The sequence below is a fragment of the Crocodylus porosus genome, unplaced genomic scaffold (genome assembly GCF_001723895.1).
Source record: "Crocodylus porosus isolate Cpor-Errol unplaced genomic scaffold, CroPor_comp1, whole genome shotgun sequence".
Classification (NCBI taxonomy): Eukaryota; Metazoa; Chordata; order Crocodylia; family Crocodylidae; genus Crocodylus; species Crocodylus porosus.
The window spans coordinates 65,058,915-65,064,804 of NW_017728906.1; the positions used below are offsets into that span (position 1 = coordinate 65,058,915).

Sequence of the window (5,890 nt, forward strand, 5' to 3'; positions counted from 1 at the left end):
GGTGGTCTGGAACCGAACCCGCAATATCTCCGAGGTATGCCTGTACACATTTTAATGAAATGCAGATTATAAAGGAGTGTCATTCTGTTTGAAGCATCAGATTTGAAAGACAAAATACAGTAGCCTTACACTAAAGCAGAGCCTTCTCCAACCAGTCAGTATGTTTAGTAAAATCACTGAATGACAGCTCCATTGACTGAAATCCTCGAAACAAAGTGCATACAGTAACACTGCAAGCATCTTCACATTGTCCTGACATTGTGTCTCTAGTCTCTTATAGAACAAAGCATCTCTAGGGACAAACCAGTGGTTCAGTCTGTAGAAAGAGTCTATCCTTAACAGGTCTGCAGTGACGGTTGATCATTATTATGCTATGGTAGGGTTTTTTGTTTGTTTGTTTGTTTTTTTTTGTGGGGGGTTCCTTCTGAGGTACATGCTGTTCACTGAAACTGGGGCTCATACCACAGAGGCTACTTTGCAGCTATCAGATGGTAAAGACTCAGTTATAGTAATGCATAACTCTTAAAAGTCTTTAAATAGGAAGCATTATAATAGAGATTTCTTATATCACTTTAATTTGCATGGCTGCCTGTTCTTAAAATTAAATTTAACACTAATGAAGCAGGATTTTTCCATATGGCATATATAACCTGAAGGCATTTATTTCCCCATTTCATTTTTAATTATGTTAAATTTCAGAAAATCAGTTTTATTTCCTTGTATTTTTTCATTCGAACACCCAAATTTTGACACCCAATTCCATGCCAGAAAAACTTAAAAAAAAAAAAAAAAGAGAGAGAGAAGGGAGATGCAATAAATACAATTTTGGGAGAGGCAGGTCTGTTGAGAAGATTGTAAAGGGCTACCCTTGTGGTCCTCAACAGCTTACCAGTTAAGTGGCCCTCCAGCCAAAATAATTGCCTGCCCCTGCTGTAGACATACCCTGCATCTTCTGCACCCTCAAGTACATTGTAACTTGTTTTTTATCTGTAGTTTTTGTTATGCCTATTTCTAAGGAGAAGAAACTTGTAAATCTCCTAGTTCAATCTCCAAGTTGGAGTTTTTAAACACTTGCTAAAATTGATTGCATATTTTAAGGTTTTGTGCTACAGAGCCTTTATAACTTAAAGCATGAAAAGAATTTTGCTAAAAAGGACTGTTTACCAATTTTTTTAAAAGTAATTTTCTTTCTTAATCTAAGTAGTTTGATAATGAAGTGATGATACTTGCATATTAAGCCATCTACTGTTACATTTCTGCATCTGGCACTGAGGTCTAAAATAATTGCTATGGCCCTCCCCCCACATAACTTGGCTGTTGGTAATGCTAACCACAGGATACGTGTTGAAAAACATAGGTACATGACTTGGATTAAAATACTTTGTCTAAACTGCATCTGTGGTAGTGTGGTATTTAAGTGAACTTGTGAAACAATTTTTGCTTTATGTTAGTGTTGCTCTAATTAGAGAAGTATTACCAGTAAATTAATATTCTGTGTAAAGTTCAGTCACAGGGAGTTAAATATATGCAAATTCTTGTGTTAGCCTCTTCCCTGATAATCTTTAAATGTTTATGGTTGTAATAGCAAACAATTCATATTACACTTTTAAGAAAGAGTTTATGGTATTATACACCAGCAAAGAAGAGTGCTATGGAGAAGCATGATATCTTCACTGTTTTTATCCTGCAACCCAAAATGGATGTAATGTAGTCACCCTAGTGCACCAGTGGGTGCATGCTAGTAAGCAGTCATGCTAGTTCAGTATGCCCAGAACTGAACTAAGCCGGTTGTAGCACATCTGTTTTGGGGTGAAGCCTGCATGGAAAAGCCATTGAGCTTTCTAGTATGGACCTTTGACAGTATACATGTGCCATCAGGAGCGAGTTGCTGACTGTAAATCTCAAAAGTTCTAAAAGACCTTTAAACTAAAACATTGTATTTCTTTGTTAAAACATCTTATAAACCAATGCAAGTTTGTTTTTGTTTTTTAAAAGAAACTTATTGGAATCCTATAACCTATGTTTTTCACTATATTTTTGCTAGTTGGATTCTTTTCAACAATAAACTTTTGGTTAATCTAATTAAATGATGTGTTTCCTTGCAAATCAGTAGCAGTTGAAATATGTTAGTGTTATAAGTAATTAAATTTATTTTTGTGTGAAGTTTAGAAACCTTTTCCTAGTAATACTTAAACCCAGGTGTAAATAGTTTATTGAAGTGGTCACTATAAAATGTTCACTGCTGATTTTGTATTTGTAGAGCCAGAATGAAGACTGGGGAGGTTTGTCTGAGGATATCTTATGATTAAGAGCATTCTAAGGCATTAGCCCTTTTGACCCCCATCTAAATTATTGGTAACTACCAAATTTACCATTTTGGTGGCATGGATTAAATGGGTGCTATGCAGAGACTGTTGCACGCGTAATGAAATCCTTGCAAGGATAATAAAGAGAAATAATGGGTGATGGGCTTAACCGTATGCAACATTTGCATGATGGTATTTGGAGAGTGTTTTGAGTGTTCTGTTTTATTTTCCTTTTTATACTAACAGCATCAGTTTGAAGTGCGTGACTTCTGTGGGCTTTGTTTTGGTGTTGGTAATTAAGTGGGTTAATTGAGGCTAGAGAAATGGGTACCAAAACTAATTACTAAATAGATGTTTGGCTTTTATACTTATAATCAACCCACTTAAATATTTATATTTTCTGAAAAATGAGCTTTTACATCTGCTATGCAAAGGAAGTGGGCCCTAATATAGAATGGGTGCTGCTGCAATTGATTGTATATCTAATGCCAGATGCTGCATGACAGAACAAAGCTTATTTGCATATATAGTGCATTGCAACATATTTTTGTGCAGGCCATAAGAGATGAATACATTGTGGCAATACTACAAAGAAAAGGTAAGACTTTCCTTAAAAACAAAGCTAAAATACTAGAGTTGTCCAGTTATAAAAATCTAACTAGATAGGATTTATCATTATTTGTATAACTTAGTTATACAAATGTTACATACCGTAACACAAATTATAGTCAATAAATCATTTTTTGCGTTTGTTTAGAATAAAAGTAAATATAGTTTATTTCACTGACCAAATGAATTCAACTTGGTGAATATATACAGCCAAAATTTTGCAAATATTAAAATTTATCTTTAAGAAAAAAACATTTAATAAATTTGATTTTTAAACCACTTTTGATTGTTCATTACTAGTTCTGTTTAGTTATATGGTGTATAATTTCAATGGTTACATTATATATGTATGATTTTCACCTTTTACAATATAAACAGTTTCACTGCTGTTCGTGTGATGACTGCAGTAGACTCAAGAATGTTTGTAAAGTTGTGCCCTCAATGAGCCTGGTCTGCAGTACAAACTTTTACCCTACCTGTGAAGAGCTTGAGTGGTTTTATCTAAAAAATGTAGCTTGAGGGGGGACATTATTGCTCTCTAAATCAGTGTTTTAGACACCCAAAAGGGAGAAGAGCTGCTTAACTAAAAGATGATGTTGACACAGGAACAAATGGGTATACCTAAATATAGCTTTAGGTTAAAAATTAAAAGACTTCTAATAATCTGAAGAGCAAAATTCTGCTAGTAGGAGTAGTGAGGGTAAAACCTAACTATTTATAAGGTAAAACTTGATAAATTTAGAAATGGGGTAATATGCTTTAGGTATACTGATAGCAGTGTACTGGATTTGATGACTGAGATTCCTCTGAGTCCTATGTTCCTAACGTACTTTCCAGTAACTGTAATGGGCATGATGCTGAATAAGGTTTAGTGGTCACAGCAGACTAGGACATGGTGTTCTCGGCTCAATTTGTCCTGGTCTCTGCTGCCCACTAAACTGCATTCAGCATCTTTTTTAAGTGGAGGAGGGGAAAGTAGGAGGGTTCGGTATTAGTATGGGAAGAGAGGAATTGATAAGTTTAGAAGATAAAGATAACTGAGTACATACAAACCAAAACAAAAGGAAACAGTACAGAATAAATAGTTGGGATAGGCTTCCTTAAAGAATAAATACTCATAATTGCTGTTGGGTCTTTCCCCTCCCCCCCCAAATATTTTAATCTTGTTAATTAGGCAAATGGAACATAGCTGAATTAGAAAGCTTTGCAATATTTTCTTCATGAAAATGTTAAACTTCCATAATTGCTCTGTAGGATGTGCCGTTAGATGAATTCTTGGGACATAATATATTGCTGTAATCTCAGATGTGGCTTTAGAAGTTCAACTATTCATGAGAGGCTATTTAGGGAAATAAATATAGCAGACACAGATATTCACAGGATATGAAGGACATTAATTTGTGGTGTGCTCAAATTGGAAACATTAAAAAATTACTTCTGCCCCCAAGTGAAGTAGGCTTGCAGATGCTTCAAAAGGAAATAGGTTCAGCCAGGGAACATGTATACAGCCTCTGTGGTGCCCCCTGGCTGGAACACTTTAAAACTACTGTGGCTGCATACAGCCCTAACTCTCCAGTCATGGGGGTCAGAAAATGTCTCTTGGTAGTGGGGAAGAAAGTGGATCCCTGCCACTGAGATCAGAAACAGGGATCCTGGTTTTCTCTGATTTTAAAAAAAAATACTCAATTTTGGGGTTAGAAAAATGTGGATTTTAGGTTTACTTTTTTGTGATTTTAATATGAAACACTACTGTATAAACATATATGTATTGAAGGCATTTCATTTTGATCTCAGAAAAATGTGGATTTAGGGTTACTTCTCTTAACCTGAAAATTGGGGATTTTTTTTATCAGAGAAAACTAGGATATCTGATTTTTATAAGTCTCTGGCCCCTTCACCTCTCCATTGCACACCAGAGTGCGGTAGAGAGAATTGGGACTGGAGACCCCGGCAGCAGAACCCTGAGTGCTGGAGCAGCCAGGACCCGAGGGAGCCTAGTGTCTGCAGTCTGGCAGGCTGACTCTGCAGCCTGGTCTCCCTCCTCTCTGAAGGCAGGATTAGGGGGCAAAGCAGAGCAAAATTTGAGTTCTTGAGCTGAGTCCCCATCCCCACGCACATGTAAAAAGAACTGAAATGCTTTAAAATAGTACCTTGTTTTAGAGCATTTCAGCTGCTTTTGTAATGTTTCAAAGGGCATGTACAGTTGTAGAGCTGGCTGTTTGAAGTGTTTCAAAAGTTTTGAAACCTTTCAGTTATTTCAGCCCACAACCTGACAGGTTTCTTAAGCATTTTGTGGTTTCAGTGTTCCTAAAAATCAGAGGTGCCTCAGTGTTAGCTGCCTGAGAGGTAGAAGCGATGAGTTTCCAAGAAGTAGTGTAGGCTGGAGTGTGGGAAAGGTTCAGTACTATTAGGAAATTTTCATTTCCTAGAATTCTGACATGTAAGCAAACGAAGTCAGTTGCTTGAAGTGAAACTTGTTTGAATCTTGTTATTGGATGCAAACAAATTTCTGAGTATAGCTTTGAGAACCAGTTGTGAGCCTTGGATGATTTTTCTGTTTCTTGCCCATCCTTTTTTCTTTACTGTAACAAAAGTTTATATGTTAAAAGATGAGGTTAATGTTAATGTTAGAAAAGTTTATTAAGGAGGCCATCCTTGAGGGACTGGTCCAGGCTAACATTCTAAGGGACAGCCAGCACGGGTTTGTTGCGGGTAGGTCCCATGATCACCTCTTGGCCAAACTGCCCAGTTGTGGCCTTGGCTCCACCATGATCCGCTGGCTGGGAAACTGGCTCCGTAGTCGGACCCAGAGGGTTGTGACTGATGGCAGTCACTCATCGTGGTGCCCTGTGACCAGTGGGGTCCCTCAAGGCTCTGTCCTGGGACCAATCCTGTTCAACATCTTCATTAACGATGTGGACATTGGAGTCAGGAGTGGACTGGCCAAGTTCGCCGATGACACCAAACTTTGGGGC

General features: G+C 37.2%; 1 protein-coding gene across 6 annotated transcripts in view; it reads left to right on the forward strand.

The window, feature by feature from the left end:
* The window catches only part of AP1S2 (adaptor related protein complex 1 sigma 2 subunit), a 46,456-nt gene that overhangs the window by 22,887 nt on the left and 17,679 nt on the right, over positions 1-5,890 (forward strand). For 3 of the 6 annotated variants that reach the window (XR_002099816.1, XR_002099817.1, XR_002099818.1), the window contains exon 4: positions 2,261-2,355. The exons of the other annotated variants lie outside the window; for them this stretch is intronic. The gene's annotated coding sequence lies outside the window, so the exon portion shown is untranslated. The remainder of the gene's footprint in view (positions 1-2,260; positions 2,356-5,890) is intronic. 6 annotated transcript variants of the gene reach the window in all.